Source organism: Pygoscelis adeliae, unplaced genomic scaffold, assembly GCF_000699105.1.
Source record: "Pygoscelis adeliae isolate BGI_AS28 unplaced genomic scaffold, ASM69910v1 Scaffold27, whole genome shotgun sequence".
NCBI lineage: Eukaryota > Metazoa > Chordata > Aves > Sphenisciformes > Spheniscidae > Pygoscelis > Pygoscelis adeliae.
The window spans coordinates 1,145,714-1,161,225 of NW_008825410.1; the positions used below are offsets into that span (position 1 = coordinate 1,145,714).

Consider the following 15,512-nt stretch of genomic DNA (forward strand, 5'->3'; position numbering starts at 1 on the left):
ACATTTAAAACCTACTGGAGGAAGCAAATACAATAAATTTTCATTTATTCAAGTATATAATTTTATATGCATTCTTTTGTTCATATTGTTATGAAAGAGTCTGAAACAGAATGTAGAGGCTGTAGATAACTATCCCTCATTGCAAGCAGACTAAAGTGCCTACACTCTTTGAAATCTGAATTGTTATATGTATATTTAAATCAAGAAAATGGCACTATTTGGAATTTCCTTAATGTTCTTAAGATGTTAAATTCATTTATTCTAAATTCAAACCCAAATAAATGATCACTAGTATTAGAACAAGCTTGAGAAATGTCATCCTAAGGCTGTATTTTCCCAGGGATGCTTTAACACCTGAAAATGGTAGCTCACTTCAGGATTAATTTCTTTTCCCCTTCCTGTATCAGTAGTACTGTTATTCTGATTTTGCTTCAAGAAATAACATTTAGGGAAGCCTGGGACTCTTGTTTTAAATGAAACAGTACAGTTTGAAAGAGCAAAAGGTAACAACAACAACAAAAAAACCCATTACTGTAAACTGGTGGCTTCCAATTTAATGGAATGCCATCTTGGAATGCCATCTGGGGTTTTATTCAATTAATCTTTCCTATAGTTCCCATTAAAGACAACGAAAGAGATACCATGTACATCATCCTGGCAGAATATTGTGCTGACTGACATCAGCACAACCATGCTAAAGACTTGGCTCAATACTTAAAACAGGAGCTACCATCTAAATGACGAATTCATCTAAAATGAATAGTCATAATTAAGTATGGGCAGAAATAAAACATCTAGTTGATTTGCAACTGAACCGCATATGACAAAATAAAAGCAGCTATCATAGCACCAACAAATATGTAAATTAATGTGAAAGCAAAACTGCAAGCCTAACATTGGGAAATTCGTATTAGAGGTTTGTATTTCTTCATCATTTCTGTGATAATCTTGCTAGCCCCATTTACACAGTCTGTGCCACGACAAGAAAAAAGTAGCTGCTAATTGCAACAAGAAGTGAAAAAAAATTAATATGGACTTCTAAGATGATTTGTCCAAATGCAAAGACCCTTCCTGGCAGGGCAAAGGGAGAGCAGTCTGAGGTGCTCCGGTGCTGCGGTGTCAGGCTGACCACAAGCTCTTCTATGATCGCTTGAACATCTGAAATGCAAAGAAGAGCCCGCATGGTCTCATTTCCTCTTCTTAAGGGACAATAGCGAGCTCTGCACATAAGAAGTAACACTCAAAAGTCCGGAAGTAAACAGCAGTCAAGGTATTGTAAACGCATGAATCGCATCGCAATCAAATCCAAGACAATAGCCAGTTACAACGTTCAGAATAATTAGAACAATGAGCAACAAAAATAAGGGCATTGCTTTTATTTTATACAACATGTATATAAAACGACAGCAAAACTTTACTGAAAATTTCCCATATGCATTACTGGTCCTTTCACGCAGGAGGAGGCCTATCCTTACAAACTGCCCAGGGAGCACAGTGCTCACGCTCCTGGGCAGGAAGGCCGTGGAAGGAGAAGGGCTGCTGGCCACAGGAGGCAGAAGAACTCCTTATGAAAGAGAATTTGGGAAGACTGAGACAGACAAAACACCTGTAAAGTACATTTTCTCCTCTGATATGAGTTCAATCCAGCTTCTGTTCCAAGTCAATGGGAGACCTCCCGGTAACGGAAAGGTTGCTTAATTTCTGCTTTTTGTTTTTAATCTGTTTATTCTAAATTAGATCTCACTGTTAGAATGTTTTTCTCCCTTTAGCATGGAGAAGTGAAGGAAGTCCATCGATTCCTCTTCAAGTCTAGTAATGGATATTGCATCTCAAAGATGTAATGAAAGCTAGTTTGCTATTTAAAAAAAATACGCAGTTAAAAGGAATCCTCTCTCATTTATTGAACCACTAAACCTTGCAAATAGTATTTTCTTGCCATATACATTGACTGCACTTCATTGAGAATTTCACTTAATATCAAAACAAGAGTGGTATCCAGCAAACTAGAAACCACAACACAGGCTGGGAGGATCCTGCCAATCTCTCAGTACAGTCTAAGAAGGACCACATTTACGCAGAATAACAACAATTTCAGCGAGACGACTGCAGTTTTCCCATTTTTTCGCTTTATGCTCCTTCTTCTCTTCACCCCTTTCCCACAGTCCAATTTCTCACTGCCTTTTCTCTTTTAATGTTTTTCTCCACCCTGAAGCAACAGACCAAACACTGTGTCTTAGCAAACTTCTAGTAGGGACATTTGGTGCAGTGGAAGATGACCAGGGAGAGCAGCTCCCCTGCAGGGATGCTGCTGGGGAACACACCTGGACGACCCATTCCTCTAATATTGACCAGACTTACCCATATTCCAATGGGTAACAAGTGTTTTTAAATCAAATGTCTGCATAAATGTGTTGTTCAATCTTAGCAGCAGCAACAAAGCATATGGTTGAAAGAAAAAGATTTTACAGGTGTCTCTCTTACCAAAAGCCCATATCAAGGTGGTAACCCTGACCACCCTGTCCACTCCAGCAAGCCAATGATACCACCATGAAGGGTTTTCCACAATCAGTGATATCTTAACTCAGGAAAAGGGCTATTTTTGTTCCATCAAAGTTGCTTTACTGGCTCTAATTTTCCATCAGCAGTTCAGTATCTCAGCAGAGTGCTCCAGCTTATCAAAGTCTGATGACTCTCATGAACATCATAAACCTCAAGAAGCTGAGAAATGCCGTAGCTCAAGTCACCATTTCTCCTACCTACCCTTCTTCCAAAATCTTTGTTATTTAAAGCCAGTATAGTCACGCAGTAAACATCCCACTAACCAGGCTGACAGACGTTAAAATGTCTAGAAGCAGCCCACGTTTATATTACTGTAACTGCTGCAAAACTGCTGAAGGGTCAGCTGGCTGAGGCTACACGCCCCACATTTTCTTTCCTTCTATTGTTAGCCATTAAAAAAATCACAAAACCAGAAATACATGCCGGAGAAGGAAAAGGGATGCAACTGGTCTTTTAAGGTAGATAAAAAAGGCACAAGGAAGTATAACGCACAACAGAAGGAAGCAAAGCAGCAAAGACACCTCGAAATCTTTAACAATGAACTATACTTTTATTTAAGGAGACGATAAGACAACCAAGCCATCAGGTGTAAACTTAGATGCAGACAGTGAAAGACTGAGATATCATTGCCAAAACAAAATATGCCACTAAACCTTTGGCAGGAAGGCAAGTGGAATCTACAAACAGGAGTAATTATACTAACAAGCAACTTAACACCCTGTAAATGCTGAATAAAGACAAATAATAATTAATTCTTTGTGACAGCTGTCACTAGATTATAGCAATCACATTAGCAATGTAGATACTCGGAAGAGAAACTACAAAAACAGTCACCAAAATGGCCTTTATTTTTCAAATGTTTTAATTAACATACCAGTTTTGGGTGCTGCTTAAGTCCATTTCTAAATTAATTACAATTCTGAGCTGTGTGTACTTCAGTGCAGGCAAATCTCATACCTCTCATTATGTCAATGAAATAACAATGGCACACTGAAAAGCTAATTTAGAAAGTCAATTTCCAGCACAAAATAGATTTAACCATTTTGGGGAGTTTACTTCCCATACAAAGTACATTCAAGATCTTCTGTATCCGGCTTCAGCTATGCACGAGCTCTGTATTTTCCCAAGCATATAGGGTTCTCTTTTCCTAATTTGGAAAGATTAAATTAACTTCACACATATTTGACTGTTCTTCCTTAACACACACAGAAAAGGAATGTGCCATGACCTCTGCTGCTGTTCTTGAAAGGCATTTTTTACAAGCTAATTGCCATACAATACACTGAAACTTCATGTTCTGAAGTTTAAGTGTCTTACTGATTAGTCAAACTTCATTGCAAAAGCAAGTGGGAAAACTTATGCTGACAATTTACGAAAGGCAATCACATCTCTAGCAAAAAGAAACTATTTTCTTATGCTTCCTGTACATCCTATATTTGGCTTCTGCTCTGATGTTTTTGGAAAGTGGGAGTTATTGCAGAAAAGCAAGACAAAACAGGACTCTCCATATAGAAAACAGATAAATAGATACACTCAACATCCCTCTTTCCTAATAGTTTTGTTAAATCCATAGGTCTCATGGAAAGGCTATAAAAAAACCCAATTAAAGCCATGTCCATCTTCTGAGGCTGAAGGGGCTGGGTTAGATAGAAGGAAATTCTACAGAGGAATTACCTGAACATCTTCAGTTATGCTAACATCTCTTCCACCTTTGGGGGACTTAATACAAAAATATAAAGCTGCAGAAGCATCTTACTAGGAAGAAACCATCTACAGAAAGAAATCCACAGAAACGTCTTCAAGGAATGCATTCTAGCACAGCTTTCAAAATCGCTGTTTTACTTTCATGGGAACAAGCTCGAAGTTTGCTAACTCTGCTTTTAACTCAGGGTATTTTCCTTCATTTCTGTAGTATTTTGCTTTTTTTTTTCCTGTCTGCTTGTGCTTTAAATAGCATTTGGTAGCCTGGAAAGATACCGAGTCAGATTTCCTGAGAAGGGACTGTGATTTTAATATTGGCGGCATCTAATCCTGTGTGTTTCCGGCAGATAGAGCAGAACCACCACCTGATTTCTGCATTTGTGCGCTGGATGTTAAAAACCATCCAAAAGCCTGAGAGATCAGGAATTTGCTTCTTTGTGCCAGGTAAACTGATCTCTAAGTGTCTGTAATAACTAACTCCTTTTTTTGCAAGGTTACTTTTTATCCAGATTAGTCCTGTGGCTCAGGTCCGTGCTGGGAGGTAACGGCACACAGATGAAGCCCAGCAAAGGTGGACTGAAATGACTGCCGGAGCGGAGGGAGAGAAAGGAGAAGCTCCTTCCTACCATGCCAGCTGCATGGCATCCGCAAGAGCAACCCAAGCAGTGCCTCTGGAGCTCCAGGCTCCCACTGGGAAGACCTAGCTCCATTAAAATAATTGCTATTTCTGGAATACTTACCGAAGTCTTACACAACGCTCTGTCAGTTGCGTTATCTGCTTCAGAGACTGTAGTGGTGTGGGCTACAGCACGCTTGGAGAACCAGGGAAAATGCTTTTTATAGCACAGACTAAACCTTAGAGGCCATGCCACGGCAGGGACTACATTCACGAGTCAACACAGTGCCTGATTTCTAAAAAAATAGTGAGAATGATAATGTTGAGATGATGATGGATTTATCCAGACCCTTGTGTAAACAGGATTTGGAGGAACAATGTTAAATTGACTTATGTGACTTGATACAATCAACACCACCCAAAATCTAAAACAAGATAAAACACTGCAGTATTGAGCGAAATTACTGAGTTCATGCACAGGTTATCCCCCTCACCTTTAGTCAAAATATCAGTCCCTTTGGAAGGTATTAATTTCCTTGGCTGCTTAACCATGATGTTTAAAAACAACTGAGCATTCAACTCAGCTGGTCTTTCAAAAATCCCAGTTGTGAACCAGTGTTAAAACTGACTATTTTTGACAGTTAAAGTTGCACCTAAGATTGCTGAGACATGTTTGGATGTTAGTGTGATGGGACCCCAGAAAGAGAGACCCTCATGAAAACTGCTTTGCTTCTCTTCTACTACTGTCTTCCCCCATTTACTTTCACCTGAATTACTTGCATTGACTCTGCAATCCTCCACCAGTCATCCCCCTTGAAGTCCTCGTGCCTCTTCTCTTTTGCCCTACATTTTCCTGTTCTCCTTAAACGATATTACAGGGGAAGAGTGTTCATACCACATAATTTCAGGTTAGGAAGCTAGCTTTCCTATTTAAACAATGGCTGTAGCATCTGCACCCCACAGTTGAAAAGAGAAACCTCATTAGGAGCAGAAATGGAAACCCACGCCCCAGAGGAGGCTGTCACGCAGCCCCAGCCCAGCAGGCAGACGAGCCTGCTCTCTGATACTTGAAGGCAGGCAGGCAACCTCCCACGCTTCAAGCCTACTCTTTGAGCAGTATTTAAATCTTCTTGAACAAATAAAACCTAAAAAGGGAAATACTGTCAAAGCATAAATTTTATTAAGTACCATATAACCCTTCAAACGAAGGACTTCTTCAACAATCTCACCACCTCTTCTACTGCCCAGAAGCAGAGGCTGGCCAAACAAGAGCTTGCTTTCCCTGCAGCATGAGAACTGTATACAAATTAACACAGGGAGGATATTATGCCAGTTCTCCACCAGGTACACTATAACCTACAGGCAAAAAGTCAGTCTGATGCAACACCAAGGGAGAGCTATGGGACTAACAGGGGGTAAGTGCTGTATGGGTCTGCAGGTGGCTATACTGCAGGCAGGAGTTGCAACCAAGATGAGGGATTTCTAGGTAGGCACAGACACTGCATGTTGAACATGCTCCTATTTCTTCCACTTGACAAGAGTGGAAGAAGAAGAAGAAGAAGAACTATTCAGTCAATAATTCAAGGCAGGATAAAGCATACATCACTGCTTACAACCACAGCTAAAGAAAGCAGAAATTTTCTGCTCAGAATGAAAGGCACAGACACAGAATACGAGTCCAAACAAACCCTTCTTCTTTTTTTTAGGAGGGAAAAAAAAAAGTTCTGATCGACATATATGCTCCTCCCAGACCTGGCAGTCTGTATGGTAAGTGATCTGTCAGAAGTTTATTCAGAACAAGCTAAAAGGCTGCTTCAAAGTCTTAACTATAAAGCAATCACAAGAAAGAACAGTTCATGTTCAGCCGAGTCCCTAACAAGCTACTGAGACTCTTCCAAACCATCGTCAAAGCACACTGGAAGAGTATACCTGGACTCTTGGACTACTAATTTAAAGGTAATTATTCTTTCCTACTTGTTTCCCTCTCAGAACATGCTGAGCAAGCAGTGGAGCACCTCACACTTTAACCGTCGAATAGATTTTTTGTAGTGTGGCGTTTGCTCCGAAGATTTAGCTGAAATCTAAAGAAATATATTACCTAATTTTTAGTTAAAAATAATATTCATCTGTTCATTTGTAACAGGGCTGAACTGAAATCCATTTAATGTCTGATTCTACTGAGTTTCAACCAGGCCTTTATAGATTTCCTGATCTCAGCAGCTTTGTTAAGATTCCTGGAACTCAAAACATGACGGACCAATTTCTGTTGGTTTTCCATCTTGACATACTGTATTAAAAATTGCAGCTTGAAGCAAGTTCTCACAGCTGAATTAATAGCTCCTGAACAGAGCTTAAAATGGAAAAATCTGACATGAACTACAGCATAAGTATCAAGGTTAACTTCTAACAGCATCTGAGCCTTTCAGCAAGGTTTTTCCTCACAGGAGTGGTTTGACCGTATTCTCAATGTCCAGTGATTTCCAAACCCTGTTTGGCCTGCATGCGCTAGTTTTACACAGTTACCATCATATGAAAGTGGTTCTTAAACTAACATCACCATTCCTCTTACCACCAGTAATATGCTTCTGATACTTTTAAAGGCAAATTTGCTTGGAATTAAAAATAAGAGAGAAAAAGCACATTGTTTCATACAGCTATTTTTGTCTTCATTGACAATCAAAGTTAAGTTTTTTGCAACGCAAAACACGTTTACTTTTCATTTTACATGAGATTTACATTTCAAAACACAAATATCTTAAATAAAAATGTAAATATTTTCCTCCATATGATGAGCTTTTCTCCTGTACTGAACAATATAAAAATTAATAGAAATAGAGGGAAAAAGAACATCCTTCTTTGTTCACCCTCCCATAAAAAAGTGATAAAAAAATTACCTTGTGGTAAATATAATTATTTGTGTGGAGTATACAGGACACATTTAATTTAAGCAAGATTACATTATTTAAGTATTAACAGCTGTTGGACTTGCCCAAAGACATTTTCTCTCCATGCACTCCCATACAGAGTCATTAAAGACAGAACGGTCAAGAGCTTTTTATATGGTATTCATCATGGTTGAATACCATAAAAAGCAGTAAATATTCAGGCTTGAGTTTAATGCAGAGAATTCTCTAAGAGCTATACAGAGGTTCTGGAAAGGTCCTGTTACTATTTTTTCTACCTGTTTTAAAGCATAAGCTGCATATAGTTCTCTAATAGCAGATATATTTGCCCAAAGGATGCCATCACAAATTGTTCTCTTATTTAAATTTCACCTAATCATAGAATCATAGAATCATTAAGGTTGGAAAGATCATCGAGTCCAACTGTCAACCCAACACCACCATGCTCACTAAACCATGTCCCTAAGCGCCTCATCTACACGTCTTTTAAATACTTCCAGGGATGGTGACTCAACCACTTCCCTGGGCAGCCTGTTCCAATGTTTAACCAATCTTTCAGTAAAGAAATTGTTCCTCACATCCAATCTAAACCTCCCCTGGCGCAACTTGAGGCCATTTCCTCTCGTCCTTTCGCCAGTTACTTGGGAGAAGAGACCGACACCCACCTCGCTACAACCTCCTTTCAGGTAGTTGTAGAGAGCAATGAGGTCTCCCCTCAGCCGCCTTTTCTCCAGGCTAAACAACCCCAGTTCCCTCAGCCGCTCCTCATAAGACTTGTTCTCCAGACCCCTCACCAGCCTCGTTGCCCTTCTCTGGACATGCTCTAACACCTTGACGTCCTTCTTGTAGTGAGGGGCCCAAAACTGAACACAGCATTCGAGGTGCGGCCGCACCAGTGCCGAGTACAGGGGCACGATCACTTCCCTGCTCCTGCTGGCCACACTATTTCTGATACAGGCCAGGATGCCATTGGCCGCCTTGGCCGCCTGGGCACACTGCCGGCTCACGTTCAGCCGGCTGTCGACCAACACCCCCAGGTCCTTTTCCGCCAGGCAGCTTTCCAGCCACTCTTCCCCAAGCCTGTAGCACTGCATGGGCTTGTTGTGGCCGAAGTGCAATGTTTCAATAAATTTATGTATATACACTTATTCTACAATGCCCTGCAGGTATTTATGTATAATATACAACTATGTGTGTGCATGAGCATGTACATACTTCCTTTGCCTAACTTCTCATGCAACTTTTAGCATTCCAATTAAGGTCTTCCAATATTAAAGCGGAAAACTTCTATTGTCTCGTGCAATAGTCTTTCAAATGACCTCAAAGAGTTATTTAGCTTTTTTTTCCTAAACATGTAATAATTATTTCTTGAAATTTACTATTCTCCAAAATTCCTGGAAGTTTTCCAGCAACAAACTCCTCTTACCTCTCTTCTCAAGGACTGCATTATTACTTTCCTTTGATACTAGCTTCTCTAATACAGGCTCTTTGTGCTCATTTCTCCATCTTCAAATAAATTTGTTCTATCAGGGAATAGAACAAATCTAAAATCTTCTCAGAGAGAAGATTTCACATGTACACTTGCTTGATCCCAGCACCTCTCCACTTGAACGCAGCCACCCAGGTCACTGGATAGCACTGCCACCGCTCTCGGATGTTGGCCAACCCAGGCACCACTCGCAAGGCTGGCCAGGAGCGCCCTGCTCATCAACCTCCCTTCGGCCCTCGGCACACCCATGGGCATTTGAGGGGACCCAACGCTGCCTCACAACATGGAAGATGTCCCTGGAGGTTTTCTTTGTCAGCAGAAGGTTTAGAAGAGCATTACATACTTTTCAATAGAGTATGTGGAAAAACTGGTGTTGGTCCTCTTTGGAAAAATGTCAGTGAAGGAGTTTCTTCTGCTTCCTGCTGTGCCATCCACAGCATTTAAAATATTCTTCCTTTTAAAACAATTAAGATATCAAGATCAAGATAATAGTACATCATTACTGTGTCTACCAGAATCTATTAAGAACCAGTCAAATAGCAAAAGCCAGGGAAATACATCTGACTCATATCAAGAGTCACTCTAGTATTCTAAAATAGGCTGGGTATACTTCTAAAGAAATTTAAAAGTTCAGAATTTTTCCTTCTTTTGATATACATTTTGAAGAACTAATTCAAAGTTTTCCCAGAGAAAGAGCAGAAGACGTCAGCCTTTCATTTTGAAATAAAAGAGCAACTTTGGACAAAAATAGGTAGCCAGATCTATTTTTACTTTTTCAATTACTGAAAGAAGAAATATTCTGAAAGAAAAGGATGTGTTTCCCAAATGGTTAAAGAACACTGCAGACCTCATTTAATTTATCTGGATTATCACTTACAAAACCAGCTGTAAAACCTTAAAAATGATGAATAGCTGCACTCTACTCTTTGAGATTAGTTTTGCATTCTACATAGCACTTGTCTTCTTTTTTTCATCTCCCGAAAGCCATGGTGACACCGAGGTAGCCAAAATTTTCTGGTCGTTGTTTGCAGATGCCTTTTTTTTTAATTGAAAGTTTGATTTAGAGCTACCTTCTTTTTTCTAAAACAATACATAATAGTATCTCTACAGCTAGTAGAAGACAGTTTTGACGGAAAAAATGTAATAAAACTTTGCTGTGTTTTTGCTTTTTTCCCCAATAAACTCCATGATGAACTTCTGATAGCAAATTCTTCATCTCTCCAGAAGAATGATCCTCCCTGTTAGAGAAATAATCTTCAGAACTTAAGACACATTCAACAAAGAAACAAAATGCAACAACCTCCCTAAATTTCTTCTGCAGAGAAATGAAGCTGAAGCTTGGGTGATGCTTCCAGACAAGCTTGATGAAGATCTGCTGAAACTTGCAGGTTGCTGCCAAGAGGACGACGTTCTCTTTCTCCCAGGACTGTATATTTCTCACTGTTTCCTTTGCATTCAAACCAGCAACTATGCAATCGTGTGATCAGCTATCAACAATTCAGAAGGAAGTATGATTTTACAAGGGAATAAATTACTGTACTTGACAAACAGCCAATTCTCTTTGAAGGCCCTGATCTACTGCAGATTAGGAAGCTGAGCTGGTTTTAGCACCTCCGGTTACTTCCTCCCACTAAGCTGTAAGAAAGAGGTAATAACTTTGGAGCTGGACATACTGAATATACTTCTCCTTTTCTTAGCTACTCTTTCCATGTTTTCCAGTAAGTTCTCTCTTGGAGGCCTGCTTGCTTTAACACCTCTAGGAGACAAAAGAGCAAGTGCAAGTAGCTTGTCTACTATCATTTCTGGCAAATGACAGCTGCACTGTTAACATCAAGGGTTGTCACAAACCTGTCTTAAAGCTTGTATTATATCTCAACTCTAGGGAGGATTCAAGACAGAAAACATGGCCTCACAGCTCTTGCATGCAACTGTTAACCAAGACTCTGGTAACAACGCAGTCCCAAATAAATCAAAGAACTGAAAAAGCTGTTAGGCATATGTGGCAGTTCAAATATGAAGCGAAAAGCATTCAGTCATCTAATATAATATTTAAAAAGTTATTCCAAGGAATTAGCAAAATGTCCAGAAAGAACAAAATACCCCCAATAAAACAGAAACCTTACTGTCAAATAAACTCATTCTATTAGAATGGCTCTGAATTGCAAATAAACCTGAAGACATGCAAACAGATATGTTAACAGGAGTCTTAATGAATCATTTTAAATTAAGTTCTCAAGACAAACACAAGAATATTGTAAAAGTTAACTTCTATTCTTCTCTTTCTGGCAATATCGGGGAGTTGAACTCATGCAACTTGAACAGAATATACTGCTGGCAGTGGAAGATGCACCCACTTTCTACTAACATAAATCCGTGGTATCTGTCCTTCGACTGGAAAAAATTGCTGCTGTCATTGCACTTTGGAGCTATGAGAGCAGGCATTTCACATGGTATATTATAGATACTAAATAATAATTATAGGCACACACAACCTGAGGCTATACAGATGCTTCTTACAGCATTTTCTCCAACAAGACGTGAATTAAACTTCAGTTTTTTATAGCTATCATGAATTTAATGAACTTTTGCTCCATTTTACCCTTGAGACAAGGATAAAGCTGCACTTACACACTCCACTCCTCAAAGCCTCTCTAACAGAGTTGTTTTAAATTCCTTGAAACAACCAAATCGCGATACAACATTTTAGAGCCATTATTTTATTTACAGATATTCCTAATTCAAGAATTGTTTACTATTTTATGGAGACAGCTTGTGAGCATGCTGGCCTAATGAGACAAAGGTACTATCAAACTAGGTCTATAGAAGCATGCAGGCTCAGTAATGATCATCACAGACTCCTCATCTACAACACCTAATAAAATGTTTATAATGGCCACAGTAAATGTATTTGTCTTGCACAAGCTTAAGGGTATCTGCATCTCCCTATCAACAGAACAGCCAGTCTGAAGTTTAATACAACAATTACAGTTTTTGACATATACAGTGAAGAACAGAGAATCTGAGCTAAAACACATGCAAAACCAAACTACAACCAACGGAATACTCCAAAATAAGAAGTCTTAATAAGACACTTTCTAAAATAATGCCATTTGTTTAAAAAACCCCTCCCTCAAAATTCTGTTCTGTTGTAAGACCTTACATTTAAATACACATGGAATTTTCTAAATTCTGTTCTTCTCTTTTGTTTTAGATTTTAAAAATATATTTAGCACTGCAGTCATTACAGTTAAAGGGAGGGGAGTGAAAACACCTTCCTTCGTGCCAGTGGTATTATGCCGATTTTGTACTGCTGCCTATTTCAGATCCCATTTATTACCAGTGGTCATAAAAAGGACTTTTCTCTGTGTAGATCAGAAAAGCTTTTACTTGTATTCTGGTTCATCTTATGAGTTTGGTACCTACTGCTTTGTACTGAAAAATACATCCACATAGTACATTCGGTTTTATATGAATTTGTAAATATTCAAGACATAACTGCATGAATAACAGATTACTAACATTTTTCCTTTTATCAAAGCCTAATACTGAAACTGTATTCCCCTCTGCCATTTCAGACTTTATATTCAGTGAATTCCTGCTTTCCTAAATTACATTTTCTCACGATACAAGTACATAACTTCACTGTGTAGGCTGCAAATCTGGTGGGAAAAGAAACATTTTTTAGAAATGTCGAGTACTATCCGATTATCATTTTGTGGCAAGTTTTCCGCCTACATTAAAACCCACAGATAGTAAAAGTCAAAAGGAGCTGTGTTACACACCAGCTTGGCTCCGGAGGGAATGTAATTACTGCTTTTGTACTGAATTTAGTAGGTTTTTTCAACCACTTTACATTTCCAGAACTGAACCCGGAAACAACTGTATGTTAAACTATTTGTGCTATATTAAAATAGATGTTTCACAGCAGCCATGTTTTGAATTTTCCCAGTTACTCTGGATTCTGAATATTCCCAATTGCTCTACAAATGTAATACTATTTTTGGTTGAGGATTAGTGCTTAAAGATATCTAAAGAACTATTTTTTTTTTATATCAAATACCATAGGTCCCTGAAATAAAATGTACATATTTCAAAATGCACAAATTCCTAGTCACGCAGCTGAGTTCAAAGCACGCATGAACCTGCCCCTCAGGACTTTATTTTTAGGGGATCTGTGCTAAACCACCTCTCTGAGAGCAAGCTTCAGGGTAGATTCTTGCTTTGACTTCTATTACACAATGTGTTCTCCCGCAAATAATAACAGTTTTTTCTTCAAGGCAATTGTACATGTTTTAAAAAGAAACCCTTATATAAGCCTTTCACAATTGAGGAAAGAGTAATTAACTTGCATAATTGTTAGTTGTGACCTGTAGTTTCAGTAATGCAGCTCAGCAGGCCTTTAAAATGGTCAGACACAGGCTGTTAAATAGTATTCACCAGGAAAGGATGCAATCGCAGAGTTTCACCCTCCTTTTTATGCATACACATCCCCGACACTGCAGTAAACAGAGGGCAGATGTAAGCAGAGACGACCTTCAAGGACAGATCTCAGATATCAATGTTATTTCCATAAATTTTATTCCTGCCCTCAAGACAGAACATTTCTCCATGGTATTATGGTTGGCTGAGCAGAGCAGGAGGAAATGCGAATTAAAAATCCCATTAGAGTGGCACATGTACAACTCCATACAAGTAATGAGATATAGGAATTTCCATAAGATGTATGACTAAACAAGCATCAAGAGAGGTTACAAATGCGAGTTAAAAGGTATACATTAATCCTAGAAATGGAATAGAAAATTTGAATGAAAAAACTGAAATTTGAAGTAAGACTGAAAAAAGAATATCCACGTGAAATCTTTTTGGCAAAAATTCTTGTCCCATTATTTCAAAATTGACAGATGTTTAGCACTTCAGTTTATGACTCAGAAATGCTCTGAGGAAAAAACAGCGGTGGTGCTGCAGTAGTCGTATCACCTCCTCTCCACTGTAGCTTCAAGCAGGAAGGAAGGCTAGTACGTTGGACCGACTGCCCTGTCATCAACTTGATCCCTAACCTCATGTTTCTCAATTCTACATTCAGTACTCTCCTTTCGTTCCTTCTCTTTTCAGCACTTAAATTTTATTTCAAGTGTCATCAAAATGTATTATTTAAGTACCAAAGTAACAACATTTGCAGACTTATGCTCTTGCTCAGTAGCTCTTCTGTACACTTAATTATTGAAAATGTAGTAAGTAAAAGCAGAACAACCTGGACGTTAGCTGCTTACCTACCTTCCTTAGAGAAAGGTGCAGCCCCGCCTCCATTACTGAAACTCTCCTTTTGATAACTAAAGCAACTACCTCAAAAGATCACCTCACGTAGGCACATTACAGCAACACCTGGCAGGATTTTAAAGCAGTGCCATTCCCTTGCGTGTTACCGTATTGCGGTGCTCAGTAAACGTTGCTTTGCATTGCGAGAGTCAACCTGCCCAAGGAGCTCACCCCTGTAATTGCTCTAGTGCACAGTTACCTGGTTCAAATGGTCCTAATAGACATAGGGCCTCCGATCGGTACAATTCACTAAGAAATCCAGGGCTGCCTCGAATTTGAACCTCTCTCACCTCTACACACCACCATATTAAAATATGGGATCTTAAACTGAGGTTCTTTGTACTCATCTCTGCTGGATGTAAGACCAATGTTAAAACCCCTCTGCGCTGAACCCGTCTGAGCAGACACAGCCGCAAAGTACTGTGAGGGCGCATAGTCATGATGGGGGACACTGAAGCAAACAGTTATGGCCCCTGGTGCCGGCCCTGGGCTTTCATCTTCCCCCTTGTCCTCCCTGCACGTCCCCTTTGGTGCATCCGTGCCTGGAACCCACCCCCCATCCCAACCCCAATTCTCTCAGTGAAGTTGATTCAGAATCAAACTAAAATGGAGAAAATTAATGCAGAAAAAAACCACTTCAAATATAGGACTGTATTTTCAAAAGCAGCCTGCCATTTTTGGAGCAACAGCTTTTAAGTCCTCCGCTTGAGACATCTTGAGTGCTATTTCCACGAAAGCTGAACGTTTCCAGCTCCCATGGAAATTAGCAAGTGAGGTGGGTGCTCAACATCTCGGCAAGCCACGACAGTGCTTTTGCAAAGGAAAAATGTTAAAACTGAATCACTTACAATTAGGAGGTGCTATCCAATTTTAGAAACCATGTAAAACAAGTAAGGTCTTGGAATAAATGAAAAAAAAAAAGATAAAT

At 39.3% G+C, this 15,512-nt stretch overlaps 1 protein-coding gene across 1 annotated transcript in view; it reads right to left on the reverse strand.

Annotated features, from left to right (window-relative positions):
- PPP1R9A (protein phosphatase 1, regulatory subunit 9A) overlaps positions 1 to 15,512 on the reverse strand; it is a 151,340-nt gene that overhangs the window by 101,721 nt on the left and 34,107 nt on the right. The window lies entirely within an intron of this gene.